Below are 23,505 nucleotides of genomic sequence, written 5' to 3' on the forward strand. Positions count from 1 at the left end.
AGACCAGTTATTTTCAAATTGTTTGTCAGTGTCTAAGCAGGTTTGGTCTCTTTGCAAAACGTGATTTTTCACATCTGTCACAAGCAGGAACAGACATTAGACCAAGTGGTTGGGTTGCTGAGGGGAAGTGCTAGGGCTCAGAAATGTCTACTAGGCTACAGTGCAAGCTCCTGAAATCTGGATGATTCTCTGCATCGAGTCTGTGGGCTTGTTCTGTTCAGCCATCTGCTACTGTCATAATCTAATAATACACCTGTGAAATTAAGTTACAGGTCATTCTGAGGGTGGCTGAGTTGTGCTGGTATATCATCACTATATCGTAACATTCAGATCCCAGATGAAAAATGATGACAATTTTTTAGGAAGAACTCCTTTGTTGATTCACTGTCATTCACTCAGACTGAAAGCTGAGGAATTTTGGAGGACATCTTTTCTATGCGTTTTTTTGCAATCGTCATTGAGTTATCAATCATGAGATCATACAAAAAATCTCTATAAGGGGCACTACCTAGCTGATTTATCCCTGCCCATGGTAGTGCGCATAACTATATGTACACCACTGCTACCGTTTCCTTTTCTAACCAAATCTGGAGTACCTTTGATGATTCAGCTTCACAGTTTCCCTACACAATCTATTTCAATGCTTGTTTATTTATTACAATAGAGACAATATTCTTACTGTTCCAGTATCTATGAGAATTACTCCTTGTTTAAATTGCCTCCTTTTTTACACACAAAGGGCAGAAAAAAAAAATTTTTTCCATTTTTCTTGCCACTGCCCTCATGTATCTGAAGGCTATTATCACAATTCCTTCTTATTCTTCTGCAGACTAAACAACCTAAATTCCTTCAGCCATTACTTGTAAACTGTAATTTTAGACCTTTGACCTAAAGGTGCCCTCCTCTGGTCTACATCCACTATGTCTTTTTGGTGTGCAACACCCAGAGTTTACCCACACTGAACAGAAGGATAATGTCTGAAGTCTTACAAGTGGTATCCCTGTACAGCTGCTTCATTCTGAGCTATGAGATTGGGAGGCAGAGAGATGAGATGGGAATCTTTCACACTGTGACCAGGGTAGGTATTTTAAGATGAAACATTTCTGTGATCATTATCCAATAAAACCATTTTCATCTTGAAGTTAATTTATTTTTGTGAACATCTGTTTGAATTCTCACAGAAGGGTGAATGCAACTGAGGACACAAAGGCAGCTGTAACAAATTCAGATAAATACTCCTAAAATAATTGTAAATGTAGTCTCATTCTGAGTTAATTGAGATACCCTTCCTTAGGACAACTCAAGATCACAAATCATTCTCCAATTTTGATAATACTGGTAGATACTCATTAAACTGGTAATAGATGTACAATATGATGTAGTTTCAATGCTTTAAGGAAAATAAGCAACACTGCTGAAGACAGTGTATTTTATGCTCTAACTTCAGGGGGAAAACATGCAAAAAAACCCAACAACAAATAAACTGTCATTCACACAAGCTGTCCTCAACACACACTTCTACCTTGGGCCTGAAAAAGCATTTCTGACCCAAATGTTTGTCTCTTTTTTCCAACTACATTAGTCACCCTAATAAAACAGACTGCCTCTGTCCACAAATCTTGTTTCTCTGGTGGTTGTTACTATAACATTTGCTGCCATAAGCTCCTAGGAATTCACAGATCACTCTTTCTGTCCCTCTTTCAAAAAGACAAAAATACAAAGATCAGATGAAACCCTACCCCACTGCAGGACCATATCCCTGTGCAAAACAGCACTCAGGGATTGCCACGTTAGCCTCAGACAAGCTGGTGCGTTGGTACAGCAGAATGCAGTGCCATGAGCAAATGCAGCCCTGCATCCCAAAGCCACGTGTCCACCAGTCAGTGCTGCAGTGGTGTGGTTACATCAGCACCGGTTTTGGAGCTCTCACTGCACTAACCCCTGCTCTGTTGCAAGGTACAGAGATGTCCCAGACTGCTGCTGCCACTTCAGTTCCTTGGGTGCACGGTGGCTTTGGGAAAACACAATCTCTATTCACAAGCAGGAGAAAATCACCAAGTGATTTTTTACAAATTATTCCCCATGCTCTAAGAATAACGAACTTATTTCATTTAAAAAGAGGGCAGAGAGGTTCTCTGCAAGCACGTGAGCATTTTTTCCCCAAGGAAAATTTCATAATGGTTAATATAAGCAGTACTACAGTAGTGCATATGGTTAACAGCTGCTTTAAGATGATATGGCATAACAAATGTCTGGAAATCATTAACCTAAGTTTTCTTTAGTATTTGGATAATTAACCAACAGACAGAGCTATTTCAGCTTATCAGATAATACATAGATGCATTTTTTCCTGGGTTATTTACAGTATGTATAGTCCTGTTTCTCAAAATAATACATAAAATGATTGCTGAGTGGATGAAAAAAAAAAAAAAGGTCTCAAAAGATATTGGACAGATATTTAGATCTTCCCAAAACACTGAAACATTCCTGGGTTCCAAGGAAGATTTTCCTTTAAGGAAATTAAAACATAAAACTCTTATTACTGTTAAGGTTGCATAGAGACTAACAAAAGCCTGGAACATAATATTTATATATATATAAATTTTGTTAAATATATTAAGCCATAAAGCAGAGTTCTCAGGGACTTTGATAATGTAGATCACCTTTTGCTACAAAGATTTTGTAGCAGGCCTTTATTGCTCTTCACAACAGCCACTTTCTCCCTCTTTTATCTGCCCATAAGAACATTCTTTAGCTTAAACAGTGATATCAGGAAAAGTTTTAGCTCTTGTAATATTAATATTGTGGGCAAAATAATCTTCCTGGCTTTACATTGATCTAAAGAAACCATTGCCATCTTGCATGAAAAAGTATATAAACATCTATGGAGTAAGTCAATTATAGGAAGGCAACTTGAAAACCAGAATAGTTTAACCAGCCTACAAATCTATAATTTGCTAACATTTCCTGGTCCAGGAGTTTTGTTCCATATTCAAACTTTATTCATTCTGCAAAAGAAAAAATTTTAAGAATGTGCCGCTTCCAAAAGGTTCTTTAGGGTTTAAATACAGTCAAAGGGGCAACCCAAAATTTAGACTGTGCATATGTAGCAGAAATAAATACTTAAATTTGTAAAAGTTGAACTCTTGTCAACTTCCCATGAGCCCACATAGTATGGAGGTAAGGAATAATGATGTAGTTTTCCTTTTTGCTTTCCTGGGTATTTGTGCACCTGTCCTTCCTCAAAGGATAGCTCACAATTCATGTTCAATACCCACAGAAAGCCAAACCTGTCCCCTCATGCAAGTGCATCCCTGTTCTCTTGAGTGGGGAAATGAAACACTCATAACAGTTTGGGTAGATTGAAGCTTTGGGAACAGGGAGGGAGAAGGGACATGACAAAAATGCAAGTGGTTACTCAGCTGCCTGAGAACAAGCAAGAGAGTAGTTTGACCCAATTGACTTTTCTTCTGGACATCACTAAATGCAGTCTTCATTCTAGGCACTCCATAGAACATAGCTTTTTTCCGCCTTTTGGACTCATACATACCAAAGCATATATTCCTTTATAGCACACATCTCAAAACACAATGGTAAATGCTAATCCGCAATGGGCTTTAAAGCACAAGTGTGTGCTTGTTCAGTAAAGATAGATTCCATTTCAACAGTAGCCATGTAGTAAGAAATGTGTCAATACACTGCTTCCTGAAGCTGATGCATCGTGCTTCTGCTGATACACAACATCATAGAAGCCAGAGACAAAAGGCTTATTAAACATCAGTAGCTTTTCCACAAACACGCCACCACTATTCATTAACTGCCTGTTAATGAATGCAGCATGCCTTCTAAAATCTAAATCTGGTAATTTGGGTGGAGTTCAACAATATTCCTACCATACTGAAAGGTTTTGACAAATTATCAAATGCTTATTTGTGGTCTTCATGGGCCAGTATAGTCAGTAAAGATATCTAGTGGTATTTCCACTTCTGTATGATTCACTGTCCTACATGAACAATACCTGTAAGGTCGTGTAGTAGAGGTATTTGGTCACACTTTGTCAGTGGAAGTTGTTGCAACACTGACTGAGAGCCCATTTAACTCAGACAGCTAAATTTTGGGAATAGATACAATGTTGAATCTGCTCCTAATTTTGGTTCCAGGGGAGACAAAGAACTGAAAAATTCACATTACCCCAGAAAACCCAAATTACCCCTAAATCTCCATATAGCAGAGAATGTTTGTGGGCTGACAGTCTTGCAAAATATTTAATGTTTGGCACTTAAATACCAGGGAAACAATTAATTGCATTTTGTCTTCTTCAAGTTTGACCCAGAATCCTGTTAAACACTGAAGAAAGTCACCCCATGGCTGAGAGGGACCTTTTGAGGTGCAGGAGTGGAAGTCCCACCATCTTCCAGCTGAGCACTCCCCTGCTTGCAGAGAGCACTGGAATACTTTTGGCATACCTACCACAGATGACTGTCATGCACAAGCACATTTTGACGACAGCATCTGAACCAGATTCCCAGCCTCCCCAAGGAATTTACGGGAGCGTGATGTGCACTTTCAGATGTGCTGCTATTACTACCATCTTTGCACAAATATAAGCATACATCCATTCACATCCAACAGGTCATGGGTAAACAAGCATGTAGGTGCCTTGTGAGCATGGCTGAAAAATAATTCTTATTAAGGGAAAAGTTTTTTACCTCACTTGCCCCTTTTCGTTCTTATAGAACAATAGCTACAATAAATCTGCACAACAATAGAGTCAGATTTCTAATCACAAACTAATGTCTCCATTCTCAGCACATCAGATAGGGGAAAAAATGTTGGCCTCTAACCAAGTTCCATGTGGGTCTAATACTGCAATATTCATTCAAATAAGAAAAACTTTATCAAAGTGAGGATCAGGACTTTTGTCTATAAAATCAGATGGTTTCTGTTAGAAGATTCATTCAGTCATGATGACATTTGTGGTATCTCCACCAAAATCAGCAAAAGTCATTCCTTTTGCTTTGCAAGATTCATTTCATTGTATCTTATCGAAGCCTTTGTTACTCAGAACAGTGACTGTAAAGAATTATCAGGAAAAAAATTTCTGGAACTGCTTAAGACTACTGATTTCATGAGGGGGATGGGATGACTGCATAGAAATCCCTTTTCCAAATTAATAGCATTTGAATCCTGAAACAAATGCAATAAAAAAAATTGCAAAAAAAAAAATGCAAGAAGACAATAAAATTGTCTTCAATATTACAATAAATTTAATGAGCCTTAGAGCAATTCAGTCACAATAATAAAATACAGACTCATGCAAATAACACCAATAGCACCAGACAAATTCTAAGAACAAGTATCCATCTGACAATAATAATGGTAAGAAAATGAGAAATTATGTCAAATCAGAAAACAGACTTTCAAGGGAAAGCTTACTATCCAGGCATTTTATAATTTAGAATATGTCTAAAATAAAAGTAGCAAAGAAAATATTAAGTATCCTACTGTACTACTCATGTTTTGATTTTTTTTCTTTTTTGGTTTACATATTTTCCATCTTTGTTTTTGATATTTAGGCAATGCTTCCAGGGAATGCTTTTCATGGCCAGTGTCCTATTTATTATTTCTCTTCTGTTATTTGGTCATGAGGTAAGAAATTACAGTAAAAAAAAAAAAAAAAGGAAGAAAAAAAATAGTTCAGCTAAAGAGAAAGAGAGAAAGCTTTAGTCCCGTTTTCTATAATAACACAGGTATTATTCATTCATGAAAAATGGGAAATAACATGTTACAGTTCCTAGATGCTGTTAAATCCTGAATCTACCAGTTCATATTCAGAGTGCCAGCAGCGTTTTTTAAAGGACTTCTGCCAAAGAACAAACAGTATCTACACTTCAAGAAACAGAATTTGTGTCTTAAAACTTTCTCCAAGAAAAGGAAGAATATTATTCCCCATCTGCATGGGTGTCTGAAGACACATTTAATCAATGAGCTAATTGATTTCTTCTGGTAGGAGAGATCTCCTTTTCTTTTTCTCTTTTTCTTTTTTCTCCTATGAAACAAGTAGGTTCTCAGGACATCTTTTTAAAATGTGAAGATCTGCTCAGCAACCTCCTTTGAGAACAGTTAGGACACAGATGTTTCTTATAATTATTAGTTATAGCTTAAGATAAAACGATGGCAAATTAGAAGTCTGAGTTTTATACTCTGTACCTATTAAATCTCTATTAGTGACCTTATCCAGCAGTACGCAATGAATGCATTACTGGGAAGCATGCATTAAATATACCACACATATATGGCCAGATAGTTGGATAACATACAAATAATGCAAACATTTGCACTCTTCTTCCATGGGGGAAACATTTACTTCTGTAACATAAAGCATTCAACCATTCAATATCCCAAAGTTCATCTGATATGAGAGACGATGTTTCTTTTTTTTTCATGGTGAATACATAAAACTTTCCCTGAGGATGTTTTCCTATAATGCATATTTCAGTCAGCCTCTCACTACAGAAATAGGACAATGCTTGCTGTTGACCAGCACAACTGGCCATGTTAGACCTTGATCTTTGGAGACGGTTCTTCAGTATTAGCCATCTTGCTGGTGCTTGAGTATCTCTATTAGCAACCAGGACCTTCACAAACACATAAGAACAAAATGTTTGCTGCCCTGAAGAGTTCACATGCTCAAGAAAATTCTCTCCTCAGTCAGCCAGCGGTGGCTGGTGCAAGCTCCTCATTGAAAGCAGGAACACATGTCCCATCTGTGAGCAAGTGCAGGCAGCCTTTGGTTCGCCTCCAGGCTGTGTTCCGAACCTGCTGCCCACAAACAAGTCTTGTTTTCTCCATTTTGGTCACTGGGAAACAGGTACAGTCGCTCCAGACTCCCAGAGATCAACCTTGGTAACTGAATAAGCAAGAGATGGTATAGGGAAACAGAGAGAAAAGAAAATACATGGATTTTACTTGTGCTTTCTAACTCTTTTGAAATAACCTTGATAAAGAATTAAATGTAATTTAGAGACAGAAATGTAATATTCATGGATGCATTGCAATAAGCAAGGAAAAAGTGGGTGCTTCTTTAGCACCCTGGAGATAGGCAACACCCCAAAAGAAGAATGAGCTAGAGCAGGGAAAGTAGATGCTGCTATGTTTGCTTATTTTTAATTGGATCCCAGAGACTATCCAGCTGAGCTGGAACCCACTCCCAGGGTTTCTAGGAGCTCAACAAAGAGGCTGCACTGGGAAGAGAAACCCAGATCTCCTTTTTGGCCAAGCACTTTTCCAGGGCTAGCAGGGGGAGTTGCCCATTCTTCTGGCTTATTTAATTTTCAGGCTTACTTCCAGAGCCAACAAGCTTGTATGGCTGAATGGCTCTGTGCTCCCCACTAGCAAATACTTTTATTTGCATCTGCCATGCTCTAAGATAAACCAGATCAGTAAGAGTTAATGTGAAATAGTAGAGCTAGTCCCAGCTAAAGCCAAATGAACAGGTCAGCCCATCTCTATGAAGTGGCTGGGACCATCTTGTAATGAAAACAGAAAGTGATTCAAGCACCAGAGAGGTCTTTCTCTGAAATACACAAGTCAATGGGAACATTAGACAGATGCGCACATAGGAGGAAAGGCAAAGAAAGGTTTGAGGCCTGGTATCAGCTAGGATCAGAAGGAAATGGCACAAACTAGTACCTGAAAGACAACAACTGCATGTAGATTTGACAAGGTCATAAAAAGACTTAGAGTTTAATGTCCTATATACAAGTTTATTTGAATAAGTTACTCTGCTCTCGCGAGACCTCACTTGAAGTATTGTGTGCAGTTATGGTGTCCTCAACATGAAAAAGACCTGGAACTGTTGGAACAAGTCCAGAGGAGGGCCACGAGGATGATCAGGGGACTGGAGCACCTTCTGTATGAAGATAGGCTGAGGAAGTTGGGGCTGTTCAGCCTGGAGAAGAGAAGGCTGCGTGGAGACCTCATAGCAGCCTTCCGGTATCTGAAGGGGGCCTATAGGGATGCTGGGGAGGGACTCTTCATTAGGGACTGTAGTGACAGGACAAGGGGTAACGGGTTAAAACTTAAGCAGAGGAAGTTTAGATTGGATATAAGGAAGAAGGTCTTTACTGTGAGGGTGGTGAGGCACTGGAATGGGTTGCCCAAGGAAGCTGTGAATGCTCCCTCCCTGGCAGTGTTCAGGGCCAGGTTGGACGAAGCCTTGGGTGGCATGGTTTGGTGTGAGGTGTCCCTGCCCATGGCAGGGGGGGTGGAACTAGATGACCTTGGGGTCCTTTCCAACCCTAACTATTCTATGATTCTATGATTCGATGTCGAAGCTCTGTATCTGTTTCTCCCTGTTTTTTCTTTCTCCCTTTTTTTGTGTTTTTGTTTTTCCTCATCCTCTTTCAAACCCATCACTTTGTCAGCACAGAACTGTTTTAAGCCTTCAGGGTTTTAAATTTAGCTCTGGCAGAAGTCAGAGGGTGGGTTTGCAGCCCGCCTCCTGTGGTATAAGGCTAACCTCAGGGTCCACGCTTCCAGCTGAGCCCAGTGTTTGGTGCAGGAAAGCACATCTTCCCATGACCTCAGACTTTGCCTGCAGAGTCCCTTTCAAAACCTCTCTGGGCTGCCTGGTGGTGACCGCTGCAGTAAACAAAAGCAAATTCATCATAGACAGTGCTTGTTTAATCCTTATGTACCAGGAGCCCAGCCTCCAGCAGGCATAAGCCAGAGCCATCTGGTCAACCACAGCGTGGCTGTGCCAGGTTGTCACCTGAGGACCTGGCTCCTGGTCTCAGAAACCTCCTTTGAAGTTCACTAGGAGATTTTCACCCAAAAAACTGTGTTCCCTTTCCAATAGTGGCTGCTTTTTCCAGCGCTGAGAGCAGAGTTCTCATAAAATGTGTAGTTTTGTTATTATTATGGGACAGTAACGCTAATGTTATAGTAGTACCCAGAGGCATGGAATAAGATCCCATCACGCTGTACACTGAGCAAATATAGCCATGTGTCTTGGCCGAGGCATCAGCCCTGCCATGGCAGTAATCATTGCCATGTGTCTGCAGAGGAGCTGGAGGTACCAAGCAGGAGGAGACCCCCGCAGCTGGCAGGTAGGTGCACACCAGCCACATCTGTCTTCAAATACCCACTCTTTTGTGCCCTGAGAGAGGGTTTTCATCCTCCTCTTCACAGCCTCAAGAAATCTGACGGAAAGAAAACTTTCAGGATGCAACATATGACAGACGGTAAGATAAGGATGTCATCATGACCCTCACAGAGGTAAAAAGAGAATACATGATCAGTGCACTGCCACAAGCTTAATCGATTTGGTTCTCAAGAGAAATATTCTAGTCATAAGCTGGCTCTTTCAGAAAGACTTTTGATGGATTAGTTTTAAGATATTTAGTTAAATACTTAACTGTGTTAGCATGAGAAAACGTTATAGTGTCAGTTGGTTTAATGGAGAAGCAATTATTGATTGATACATACTATTTATCGGTAAACACTAAGTGTTAACTGATGTAACATCCCTCAAGCACAATTTCAGTCATAGTGATGCCATTTGCGGCTGTCCTGTGGTACCTGGAGGCTGTCCTCATCTTTGACATTCTGCAAAGTACTCTACAGGCACATAATGTTTCTCAGACCTTATTTCAAAGACTTTTAAAATGACGTTCATGGTCTCTGGACTGGATTCTCTGTTAGTTTAGATTGGCAATGCTGCATTGACTTCGGTGGAAGTCTGGTAATTTACACCAACTGCGAATTTGGATCTTTATTTCTTCTTCGTTTCATTTCTGAGGACAGATTGGCTTATTTTAAAACCTGGCTGCTGACTAGAGATGTGTGAAATAACTTTTTTTGCTGCATAAATATTTTTAAACAGCATTTTCAAGGATTTTGCAATGAGTTACATGAAGCTGGCAAAGCTGTGGTACCCCCTTCATCTTATGCAAACACAATTATGTAAAGAACAGGCCTTTGGGACATTAGCATGTTAAAGCAAAAAGAACATAAAAAAAAAACTTTTTTTCTTTTTTGTTTTATTTTTTTTTCCCCAGAGGACCTTGACTTTCCATCATCCTGGTACCTGGAATGACATTCCATAATCCAGGGATTTTACCTGCTTTATCCTGACCACCCCGACTGGATTTTCTTTATACCTCAGGTAAGACCAACTGGCCAGTTCACTGCTTGCGTTTGCCATCACTGCAATGAAACATTAATCTCATGCTGTGAGTCGCTCAGTCTATAAAGCCTGCTCCAAATTCAATTAAATTTCTAAGTGTAGGCACAAGACCATCTAAAAGTTGTTTTTTCCCTTCAATTTAATGGGGTTTGGCCTAGAAATAGGGTCCTCTGGCCTGGTAGGTTTTCCCACATAAGGGAGGACTTTTTCTTTCTTCATTATTCAGAATTATCTCAAGATCTTCTTAGCAGTAAGCACTTAGCTATACACCTTCCTTGAATGTTTTAATATGATGAAGCCACTGAGCCCTTCTAAACGTGGACACAGATATTTATGACTCTACTGCAAATGGTTTCTGCATCCCTTTGAGCCTTGTCTAAGGCCGGAACTCGTAGCCAAGTAATCAAGTTTAAAACATTGACATGAAAATTGGGGCTTGGTGCCTGGTTCTCAAAAGAGGGCTGAACCCTTGCTGAGGCTGCAGAGACACCTTGCCTTCTCCAGAGCTGCCTCTCACCCAGCTCTCTGCACATGCCTCAGCATTCTCTCTCCCATCCATTGTTTTCTTTCTCTTCTTATCAGTGTTTTGGAGAATCCAGTCTCTCTCCTGCTAACAAAACAGTTTGCCTCCTCAGCTCTAACCAATCCTATTCCAGGCTCCCATTTAGTTGCACACCGATACTGCCAAAGTAAAAAGGTAAATCTGGGAAACAGCAAGTCACAGATGCCACCGGACACCTTACATGTATGCAGAATGTCTTTGATCCTTCCTTTGAGATTGAATGCCTTTTGCTTCCTCATCTCCAAAGGCTGTGGTAGGCATTGCGGTGCAAGGCTGCATGTGGGTGGGTGAGAGCTGCAAAGCCTGCTCCAGTCACAGCCCTTACACTGGAAGCTGTCATAGGTCTTCAGGCATCAGGGCTCCTCCCAACCTTTGCTTCGTTTGAAGACTTGCATGCCTTGCACCAGTGCACCCCTCCATCTCACAGCAATGGATGCTGCTGACCGACTCTTTCCACCCACCCCAGGTCTGCCCCTGCCTGCCCCTGCTGCTCAGCCCTGTCTCGCTTTGCACTCCGAGTCCCAAGGGGCTGCATCCTCAGATGCGCACTGGTTTTTCACTCCCATCAGACACACACACAAATACAACTGTTTCTGCAGGGATTTCCACAGCTCTCTGTCCACCCTCCAGCTCCCAGTTCTTCAATTCCCAGCCTGGCAGCAGGCTTTAGCTGGGAAGAGGTGTGCAGAGAGCCTAGGGATGTGCATCCACCTAAGCTGCTCCCTTCTCCTGCAGGTGAAGGGCAAAGCACAAGGGGCCAGACAAGAAGGGCTTTCTCCCAAAGGCAGAGCTGAAATATATGAGGGCTGGAGTTCTGCCTTTAGATCTTTCCCGGCTCTGCTCCTAAGAAAATCATGTTAGTGAGAAGAGCTGGCAGCACCGCTGGCTCCCCCCTGACTCCTCAGCCCTGGAAGACAGGCTCAGCTCTTGGCCTTCCAGCTTCTGAATCGCAGCTGAGCTGTGCGTGGAGCTGGCCATTGCTCCCAGCCTTTGCTCTACCCCTCTCTGCTCCACTTGTATGAATCACAGGTGTTGTGCACTTCCCTCAATGGACTGAAAGGAGTTTTCAAGAGCTCCAGAATCACTCAAAGTTAATGGGAGCTAGGAGCCCTAAGTGGCCCCAAGGAGCTGCACTGCCCCAGCACTGCTCAAGTCCTGGTGTGTGCTGGAACTGGGATTCCTAAGTCGCAGGATGCTTTTAAAACTGCATTCCCCCTCTCACACAAGTGGGAGCCAAGAGCTTGCGAGTTCTGGTCTTGCTTCTGCAATTAAACCATTCTGAGGCAAGTCACAATCCTACTGAGCCTCTTTCACCATCTGTAAAAGGGAGATAACAATACTTAACATCCTTCCAAAGTAAATGTTAATAAGACTTCAGCAGCTTATGTCTGCATAAGGTCTTGAAGATACAAGGCACTGGGAGAGCATTATGTGCTGTTGTTACTAATTGTGAATATCCTTCACTTCAGTTTGTTGTCAATTATTATTAAAAGTGAGAATTTGTGATCCAATGTAATATTACTCTGAAAAGATTTAGTATCTTTCACAGCCTGTAAATAACTTGGTTGTATTTGCCTGATGCAGAGATGGTAATAGGAAACAGATTTCAAAAGTGGTGCAAAAGGGAATGTGTGGTTATTTTGACAATATAGTTTTCTTAAATTTAAACCTGATAAATCAGCTTTGGGCTCATATTTTCTCTAAGGAGAATATTTTTAAGCGATGTAACATAAATGTATTCCTTAATTAGAACATAAACATTAGCACTATGTTTCTACACTTCCATTCATTCTAATGAATAGACACATGTCAGGGTTGTAAACATCATTTGGCAAGGCAGTATTGGGAATTTGGTCACAAATTGCAGAAGGAATCTGATGAAGGTCTTCTCACAACCAAATTTTTAACCCCAACAAGTAAAAAGTGACCCATACACTGCAAGGCTAAACACGTTAAAGTCACAGAGGGCATCTTGACATATCAATTGTTTACCAAAAAACATTTGTTTTCATTACCATGAAATACCTATCTGAAGCCATCTAAAATTTGGCAAATTGAAGTTAATTGAGCTACAAGGTAAATATTAGATCAACTGACACCTCATATGGGATGTTAGGCACAGGAAAGGTCTGCTCAGTTTCCTTCATCTTGTTCCTTTCTTCTCAGGAATCACAGGACACTAGATACAACCATACAGGCTCTGCATCTCCGGCACAAATGTTGGTTTTCCTCCCCCCATCCTGCCCCTTCCTATGGATTCACACCACCATGGGTTTCCCTCTAGTAGGGACTAGCCCTAAAAATCAACCTTAATGTAAAGAACGAAATAGCTCTTGGCTGCTTTTGCTATGACAAAGTCAATTTAGGAAATGCAGACGTTTTCTCAGGGATGTGGGATTGCCCGTTTGGGTTTTCCTCTTAGAGATATCCACCGCCAGGTGACTGAGTCTCCATCCCAAAACACCAAAGGGTTCCCAACCCTCCTGGATCATGGGGCACCATCTGAAGGATTGATGATGTTGCTACTCTCCTTTTCATAGGAGCAAGTAAGCACATGAGTAAAGGTCAGTGATGTGAAACAGATAATTTGCCTGTGGAAAATGAAGTCTGGACTCTTTTTCCACGGCTGAGCTTTCTTTTATGCTCCCAAGCCTTGTAAAGCCACTGTGTAGCTCCAGGTGTGTTTTGTGTGTTTTTAATGTAGCTTCTTAGAACCTTCAGATTAAAATCCATACTATTTTTTCTAATATAAGAGCAGTTTTGGAAGGGTCAGCTCTCACGCGTTTTATTATAGTTGGTAGCAGCTCTCAGCGTATATGGATCTTTAATGGAATCTCGACTTCCATGGAGATGAAACAGATAGACAGGAATTTCTTGAAACAACAGAAAGGAGTGAGAATGCTAGTCTTTTCCATATTTCTAAGCAGCCAGTTGTTTTGGAATCTATTGCAGATGTATCCCATTAACTGTCAAGTTACTTAGTAAAGCCACCAAATTACTGCACACTCACTCAATAAAAGTGCTAGATATATAAAATAGCAAGGAAGTTCTCAAGGTTTTCCTTAAACCTCACCAGGAAAAAAAGAATTGTTTGTTCTTACTTTTTTTTTTTTTTTTTTAAAGCAAGGAGTGCAGCCAGGGAAAATGAATGTTAAAAAACAAGCAGCACAAAATGAGGGCTTACGTTTCCAAACCTCGACATACCACATGTGCCTATAAAATACAGGAAATGGGTACAAATGTGAAGCTGCACACAGGATTAGAGGCACATGAACACATTTAAAGCAGGTGGAAATAATGTCAGCTGGAGCTGTAATGTTAGGTTTGTACCAGGGGGCAAAGAGTAGATGGGGCTACACTGCTATTAAAGTACTCTCAGTACAATTTTCTGTAAAGAAATCATAAACACAAACAATTTCTGGCACCCTTAAACAAATGTACAGATGTTATTTGCATCTCTTCCCATTGCTTTTGAAACAGGAAAGCCTCCAGGCCTTCAGCTCAACTGCAAAGCCTTCCCAATCTGAAGAGCTACTTTGTCAACAAAAGGAGCCTTGGGGAACATCACTACAGTGACTTCTTTTGTCAGCTGGCATTACAATATCATACAGAGCCAGCACATGACATTAAGCTATTGGGAAATCTGTGGCGTGATGCAAAGTTATCCTCGAATAAGTGTGTCATGCATTAAAACGATGGGATTCAATAGGGCAAGTAATAAGGTAGCCTCTACTGCCCCCACAGACTCATCCCTGCAAGATCAGCATGGGCTGGCGTAGCCCTCAGCAAAAGCGTTTCGTTTCCCCTAGAGTTCCCAGTTGGGATGCTTTTGGGGATGCTGTATCAGAAAGATCCTGTCAGGATCTATGTAAGGTCTATAGAGGAAACAAACCTTTTATCTCTTTTTGGATAATCCTACCAGCAGTGAGGGTAAAAGTAACTTGTCATTAGCTATGCCCAAGGCTACAATCTCCTCTCTGAGGATTGTGGGGACAGCTGGAGCTGACAGAGCCCAGCAGCCAGGGGAAAGGGCTCCAAGCTGGCACAGAGGCATAGCACAGGATGGTCCCGACTCCATCTGCATCCTCTGGGATATGAGTCGGTCTGTGAGAACAGTTGGTAAAGTTTACTGCATCCTGTGCCTCTCCTGCCAAACTCCTGCTCACAGTGAGGATCCAAATCAAAGGCTCTCCTGCCTCTACAGCCCTGCCTCCTCGTAGCAGCTTAGATTACACATTTTCCACAGACTAAAAGGAGCACCCATACCCTATGGCTTGAAAGCAAAAAACTGCAGAATTGCCGGGGTCCAAAGACATTTGTGTTTCCAAAAAAGACAAAATGTGAATGATTTCAGAGTCTGGAATCCCTTCAGTCAAAGCCTTTCAAAAGCAGCCCTAGCCCTGCATCCAAAATCTACTGAGAAAGAGAAAACAAGCTAAGTTTTCCCACTTCTGAAGATATGGCATACTTGCTTCAGTGCCCATTAAATAAGATAGTAAGTTTTCCTCTTCTTTGCCAGGTTAAACTACAGATACTCCTTCCCATTCTCTTGTACTGTCTTCCAGAAAACAAATAAAGCACCATCTGGCCCTTCATTAACTCTATTTGATTTCCTTTGATCTTGTGTAAATGATGAGGAAAAAGATCTAAGACTCCCTTCTCCTTTTTAGACGTGCATAACTCACATCACCGTCAATGGGAGTTAAATATGCCTATGGAGAGGAAGAAATAGAAACCACTGTGTGTTTCACTGTTGCATCTTTGCATTTGCAAAATGGAAACAAAACAGTCCAAAACTTAATTCCCAGATCACATTCCTCCAAGTCTGAAAGCGGACCTTAGAGAGGATGTAGAAATACCAGGATACTGTGACAGTACACAATAGAGTAGTTGATGTTCTTATTCATAAAGCAAATCATCCCAGTTGTCATGAATTCAAGTGCCTGCAGCTCAAAGAAAGAGAATAAAATTTTAAATATATTTTGAAGTTTTCCACAGTTTACTTTATATACTCTTTATGTAAAAGACAAAAATTGTAAGTTAAGGCCTGAGGTCACAGAGCTTTCCAAAGCCTCTCTTTTATTTGCCTCCCCCCCCCCCCCCCCCCTTCCCAAACAGCATCAGCATTCCCCAGCTGAAGAGAACAAGTTTAGCATTATCTTCCCTCACTGCTGGTCAAGTTTGTATGGGCAAAAGGGGTTCTCTGGTTTGCACTGCCCCAAAAAAAGCAGTGGATCTGGGGAGCTGGCGTTAACACACGCACACACTTCCTCAAGCGTGTGAGGAAGTTTGTGCCTATATGACCTCGCTGGTGGTGAAGGCCGGGGTATGTGCACCCCCATAAGAACCACAGCCACCCAGGCAGGCATGGTCAGGCAGGGGCATAGGGATGCTGGGTACCCACTCACATCCCCTCGAGAGAAGTGCTGGGGCTGATGCTTACTGAGGCCTTCATGTTGTCCTGCACTGTACCCTGGTACTGAGGTTCCTGCTTTGCCCTGCTGCAGGGGCCTTCTCAGCCCCCACCCCAACCCTCAGCATCCCCTGCTGCCCCTTTAGGGAGGCTTCTTACAGATCAAGTGATGGATTCAGGAGTCCATTATTGAGGTGAGAACTCAGAAGCCTACCGAAGAGCTCACTATATGTCTTCTTCCACCCAGCTGAAGTCCTACATATGTGTGTGTGCATAGCTGCATATATACACTGACACATGCATGCAAGGTCTGTTTCTGCAGCCCGTCCTGTCCAGGAACCTGAGCACTGACACACAGCCCAGGCACTGCTGCAGGACGCACTGGGCACTTTGCTGCCGGACCAGGACTAGGGCGAAGGAAACCCATACGAGAGGGGCTGGGCAGAGCGGAGCCCCCGGCCCTGCGCACCGGCCTGCAGCGGCTGCGCGGGGGTCCACGGACTTTACGCCATTACGCGGCGCCCCGGGCAGGCGGCTCTTCCGGCCATCCGCGGGTGCGCAACGCTGCGCCGGGGAGCTGCATGGTCCCGCGGAGCAGTGGGAAGGAGCCGGGCCTTCCTGGACGGTCCGTTTCCTTTGCCTGGCTTTTAGTGCGGGCTATGATCTAGTTCAATAATCAATAACCATCCTTCAGTCTTTGAACACCAGGGGGCTGAGAGGACTTTTCAAGACAAATTCCTCGGGCGATGATGTATACTTCACACTTACTGTGCACTTTCCACTGAGAAAAGAGAGAGAAAGAAAAAGAAGGAAGAAAAAAAAAGTGAGGAAAAAAAAAGGGGAGGGGGAGAGGGAAAAAAATCCCCAAACAACCAACCAAAAAACCACCAACCAACCAACCAAAAAACACCAAAGGAAATAATTACATTTGTCTTCAGAAATAAACGAGCGAAAGAATCCCGACCGCAAGGCGCGCCAATATTTAATGGGAAGACTTCAATCTTTACACGTGCGTATGCATCTATATATGTTTATACATACATCTCGATTTATATTATGTAGATGTGTATGCATACACACACACGAGTGTTTATTCTTTAAAAAGGCACCAAGGCGCTTTACACACGCAAACCTTAAAGGACGGTGACTTTAAATCCCCCCTTTGCGGCACGGAGCTGGAGTTCCCACCAGCGTCTTTCTCTCGCCCCGCTCCCCGGATAATTACAAGCAGAGTGCTCGCACAGTTTTTAATAACTGTCTTCCTTTCAGCACATCGAAGCAGCAATATATTTAAAAGATCTATTTTGTACGCAAAACCTGATAGGGAGCTCGGGGAAAATGCTCTCCTGGATGTTCCTCTGAAAGTATCTTGGTCTGGCTGATTGCGGAGGAATTTAATTTTGACGAGCCAAATCCCTTCTTTCAAGTGATCGGGAGAAGCAGACCGTGCTCGGGGGCTCGGCCGGCACCCTCGCTGCTGCGGCCGGCAGAGAAGCCTGTCTGATGCCTTCATCAAAAATGGAGCTCAGCTTTCCCTTCCAGAAATGCCTTTCCACCCCTAAAGCCTACCCTCCTGCCTCGTTCTCCGACAGCTCCCCGCGTTGGGGAGAGCATCCCCGAAAGAGCGGGCAGGCGGAGCCGAGGGAGCGCGACTGCGGGCGGTGTTGATGCCCCCGCACGATGCGGGGCTGCCGCTGGAAGCCCTGGCGACATCCCTGGGTGCGTTATGCCCCAGCACCGGCAGCGGCCCGCTTCTCGCCTGGGCTCCAGGGTGTCTGCGGTGGGATGCGGGGGAAATCAGAACGAGGGTTCTTGCTGCCCCGGTGAGAGGGTTGGTGCTCCCCCCGCGAGAAAGGGACCGGGGCGAAGCCCTCGCGCTCCCAGCCCCGCGTTGCATTGCTGGGGCAAAACCTAGCCGGGGAAGGTGCTTTTTAGTTAATGAGACATTTCAATTCCCCTCGCATATAAACACAGGAACGGCCTTTCAAGAAATTCAGACAACTTTGTATAACACCATCTAATCACACGTTCACACCGAGAAGAACAGTAAAAAGATATGAGTGTAGGGTCTGGATTTTATATTTTCCTGTCCTCTGGGGTCTGGTTTTGGAAGGAGGGAATTGTTTTTTATTTTAGGAATTTTTTTTTCCCCCTTTTTCTGTGTGGGGAAATATTAACCTTTCGAGCCGAGAAATACAGGTGCTCGAAGGAATTTCTCTCTCTCCCCCCCACCCCCCACCCCCCACCCCCAAGCGCACAGAGCTAGACGAGAACCGCAGAGCCGCATACTGCGGGACACGGAAAGGGAGATTATAACGTTGAAAGCTAAAACAAAGGGCTCTCGTATTTCCCACTGAGCAGTACCGGGCTAATTATGGCAGGGGAAAAGCCAGCAAGTGAGAGATGCAGGAAGAAAGCCAGTTCAAGGCGGAGAGGCAGGGACTTTCGTTCAGAAATTGATCTGCGCTTGCAACAGGAAAATATGACTCTTCCCTTCACATCTGTCCCATTATTGCGGTTCATTTATAGCTGGTGGGGAAATACCATCTTCTCCTTCCTCTCCATGGAAACAGGACAAGCACTAGTAGATCTCTTCTACCGGATAAGCTTTTCTGCCGCTGAGAGCAAGTGGCGGCCAGTTGGGGCTGGAGTGACTGAGGGGGAGGGAGGGAGGTCGGTGAGCACCCCCTGCCCCGGGCAGCTCCGCCACCGCTCCCCTAGATGCCAGCTTCCCAACAAAGCCTTGCAGGTCGCGGTGGTGTTTTGGGAAAAAGGAGGCCCGATCCTGCGGTCGAACTCGCCTACCGTTCAGGAGAAGCCTTAGCTGAGGGGAGACTGTAAGGTCAGCTTCTAAAGCAGCTTATTGGGCCGCTTTGTGGCCGTGAAGTCCTTAAGTAACCCTGCATGCAGGGGGAGGAAAAAAAAAAAAGGAAAAAAAAAAGAGAAAAAATAAAGAAAAAAAAAAGCCTTCTCTGACATGGTTCAGTAATAAAACAATCGAAAAAGCAAAACCTCTCCCACTTGGGCGCTCCAAGAAGGGAGTTTGCAATTAGCTGCAAAATTTGTGAGGTATAAATTCACTGTCTTTGCTCTCTTCTTTTCTCTCTTTTTTCCTCCTTTTTTTTTTTTTTTTTCCTGGAAACTACGTGGAAAAGTCTTTTATTCATTTGTTTGTAATATACCAAAACTACGACGGCGACGCTCTGCTGCGCAGCGTTCGAACAACAGAAAAGACTCACTTGGGTACCCTTGGCTTTGTAAATAACTTCTTTGCCAATAGATGGCATAATGTCCTTTCCATCCCAAGGAAGCTCTGCTTCCCCGTTTATTTAGCTTGCTTGTTTGTTTTGCTCGCAGCGATTTATTTTTTTTTTACGCATAAACGTCTCTTTGCATTTCCTTCCCTGGAGTACAGAAAACATAGGTATCTTTAAAAAGGTATATTGCAAAAATTAAAATTACAGATGTAATACATACTGTGAAACCTATAAAAATGCGTTTACAATGGTTACTTAAAAAAGAAATTTATAACTTTCATATGTACCTTACTCGTGCAATATGCAACTGCCATATGTTTCCTAGTTCCATAATTCAGTTTTTCCTGGACAGCTGGAGCAGGTAGTACTTCTTAAAGTACATTTCATGTAATATGAGAACTAGCCCGGACTAAAGACCGAGGGTTACCATAAAAAGACACAAGCCTTGCTTAAAAAATGCTGTTTAACTACATATCATTTCTTACAATGGTATGATGTAAACGTTCCCGTAGATCCCCGTTATGATAAAACTGGGATATACCGTATCTTTTTACTGCTGAAATCCCAGCCTCGCAAACATAAATATTTCCAATTAGTGGCTCTACCCTAAACTATAGTGATTTAAGGCTACCTAACTTAATTTAATTCCATACTTATTTTCATGTTTTTCCTGAGACAATAGTGAAAATGCGAGTTAAATTTATAGGAAAGCAATAAAAAAAGTAAAGCCAGAGGTTTCTTCAACCCTCATGTAATGTTTGCAAACGTTTATTTTGTGAACGGAATAATGAAAAGGCTATTTTAAAAAATCGTTTGTCTGAAACGAACAGTAAACGTAAGTGGGAGCATCTCATTAAAGGCTGGAGATTTCCTTAAAAAATATTCATACTCGTGGCCGCGTATTTCCAAATTAAGGTAGTAATTTAAGCGTTATAAAACGCAATCTTCAGAATACTTATAATTTTCACACGGGTGCCTTTAAACTGTGTTTTCAGTTCTTTAATGCGATTCCCCAGCATTTTGACCCGTCTGGAAAGCCTGTCCCTTGGCTGCGCATTTATTTCTGTACGTTGATCTTATTTATACTCCGCAGCAGTATACGGGCAGCGAATATGTTTTTTTCCCCAGTTTTAAAACGAGACCTGAGGCTGCGGAGACACCGGACGGCACAGACTGCCAGGCCGAGGGTCTCGGTGCAGTGCGGGTGGAAAAGCCTGTAGCCGCCGCGCAGGGGATGATGCGCGGTTGCCGGCGGACCGTGCGCCCCGTCGGAGGACGGGTCGGGCAGGCCCCGACCCTTTCACCTCCTCGGTGCGTGGTCACCCCGTGGAGTGCTGAAGTGGAATCAAAACGTGGCACACCGCACCGACTAACTCGACTCACGGCGGCTGTTTGAGGGCCGCCGTCGCGCCCCCGTGGCCGTGCTCCTGGCAGATTGGGTTCGGCTTCGGGGAGACCCGCGATAGCTACAGCGGTCTGTGTTAACTGGGTCACCGACAAACGGCGCTGTGATCGGTGAGGGGCTACCCTCACTTCCCCTGCCCGGTTCCGTTTTCTCGGGTCTAGATCTAGGAGCACGAACCAGGATGCTGTACGCACCCCAATCCTGGAGGCTAGGGCCGGGTCGGCTCTCTCGGCCCCTTACTTTTGGGAGCCGCCAGGCAAGTTCGAGCCTGGGGAATCAGTCTCAGGTGTCAGGGAAACCGACCCCTCTCCTTCCAGTCCCAGCCCAGCCGCAGAGCTGAGCCCGTCGGGCGGTTTCACGGGTCGAGTGCCGGGAGCCGAGACCAGGGTAGCCAGGGCTCCGCGGGCCTGGGCCCGGAGCTGGATGAGCCGGGGCCGCCTGCGCCCCTCGCTGTGAGTTGCGTTCGTTACGCTCCCGCGGACGGCGAAACACACGGGCAGGAACCGGCCCCTTCGTGGGAAAAAGCAAGCGATCCCCTCCGCGGCTCTGGAGGGCTGTTTCTGTCTTATGCCACTTCCTCCGCCAGGCTGCAGACCGCCTGGAAGCGGCGAGAGAAGCATGGCTGGAGGGGCCCCGGCAGAGCGGGACAGGAGGGCTGTAATACCCCGCCGTGGCCATGGGGGCTGAAAGGGGCTTCCCTGCCTCTTTTAAATTAAGCCACACTTAGCCTTCTCTCGAGCCTGTTTTGAATGTGATCTGTGTCTCGGGGAGAGTCGCTCCAGGCTTGCTGTGCACTCTGCTATAGGAAAGTTGGAAGTAACAAGTCACAGTCAGCACCCTCGGTCCTCCCTCTAAGCCGCAACCGCAAAGAGCAAGGAAGAGAGGCAGTGGCGTAGGTGCACGCGGGATGCACAGAAACAGGGTTTACATGCGATTTTCTCACCGGCATCTGTAATTTTGCTCCCGTTGATAATGTTTCATTGACTAGTCTCCGTCAGCTACCTGCTGCCTTCAGCTGCGCACACCACGCATCCTTAGGGTGAAGCGATCAGGCTCACTGTAAGGGTTGAGGGGGTGTGAAGCGGAAAATGATATAAATACGTTTTCTCTAGTGACCGCTTCTATGGTTCCCTGCTGGGAAGTTACAGAAAACCGTGTCTTTGAAGAGAAATGGACCCTGTGGATATTTTACTCTCTGATGGTACCCGGCTTTAATGTTGAAAAAGATTTTCAGAAATCATACTGTGAATGGGAAGCACGGCCATAACCATGCCCTGAGATTTGCGACGGGAGCGCAGGGAAATGTCTTTCTGGTGGAAAACGGTTTAAATATTGATTTTTTTTTTTACCCCCAGGAAGCCTAAATATGCGCCTCGAACAACTGCCTAAAAACCCGGACTGTATTTTAAAGTCCGGAAATAAAAGTAACTCCAGAAAGGTGTTTCGGATGTATATATTATTCCATTAGCAGATCACTATATATAGAGAGTCTTCTCTCTTTCATCATCCCATAAAAAATTAATCGGACAGACATATGGATCACAGGTTGTTCGATAAATTTAAATCCACGCAGTTGTTTCAAAAAGTCAAAAAATGAAAACATGCCACATACCAACCTACAGAAATCTGGCAAGGGCGGGGGGGGGAATAATTCAACAACAACAACAAGCACCCACCCTCCCGCAGCAGAAATAATGCGGACCATTTGTCCATCCGCAGGACGGACCTGCTGCGCACCCCGCGGAGCGGTGCGGAGCAAGGGTTCAGCGTCTCCTTCGCGGGAAAGAGCGGCGGTCGGCTGCAGAAGGAGGGAAAGGGATAAAAACTGGGCAGGACGCGCAGCCCTGTGCCCAGAGGCTTCTCCGGGACCCCGTCGCTCCGGCCCCGTCACCACTGGCGCGTCAAGCTGCGCTGCCCCGCGGAGGGCCCGGCGGCGGCGCGGAGCAGGTTGTCCTCCCCGGCGGATCCAGGCAGCCGCCTCTGGGCCGACCCCGCTCCGCCGGCAGCGCAGCCTCGGCCTAGAGCCCCGCGCCCCCCGCGGGCGCCCCCTCCTCCGCCTCCCCCCGCGTTCCTCCGCGCCTCCCCGGGCCAACGTGGAGGGGGTCGGTACCTGCTCCCGCGGGCACCGCCGGAGCCGTCGCACCGGTGGCGATGGCGCGGGTGGCCCGGCGGCAGAGGGCGGCCGGAGCGCGGCCGCGGAAGTTGCCGTCGGAGATGGGCGGGCGGCGAGGCTGCCGGAGCGCCCTCGGACAGATACCATCCATTTCCTTCCTTCCTTCCTCTCCCTATCGATCTCATCCCCACCGCGGCGGCGTTTAAACTCCTGCACGATCCTCTAGCTTAGCACGTTTCGATCACTCTCGCACATCTGATTTCCTTCAGGTTCAATCACAGCTGAACAGGCAGAGCAGACAGACTTTAGACCACGGAACAGTTAATATGTCCCAGATTTAATGTAAAGATAAACTAGCTCCACAGCAGTGCTCGTCGGTGACAGGCATCAGGCATTTTCTGCTCTCCTATCGATTCAGAACGACAGCCACTGCAGGGGAAGTTTTTTCGTAGTGACGAATTTTTCTCAGACAAATTACCATCTCTTCCAATGTGGAGAGAGTTAGTGCTCCTCTGGCGGGTGCGCTTTTTTATTTTTTTTTTTTTATTTTTTTTTCTTTCTGTTTT

This window comes from Pezoporus flaviventris, unplaced genomic scaffold (assembly GCF_033815535.1).
Source record: "Pezoporus flaviventris isolate CSIRO_AGI_PZ_B2104156 unplaced genomic scaffold, CSIRO_AGI_Pfla_v1 ptg000031l, whole genome shotgun sequence".
Taxonomy (NCBI): Eukaryota; Metazoa; Chordata; class Aves; order Psittaciformes; family Psittacidae; genus Pezoporus; species Pezoporus flaviventris.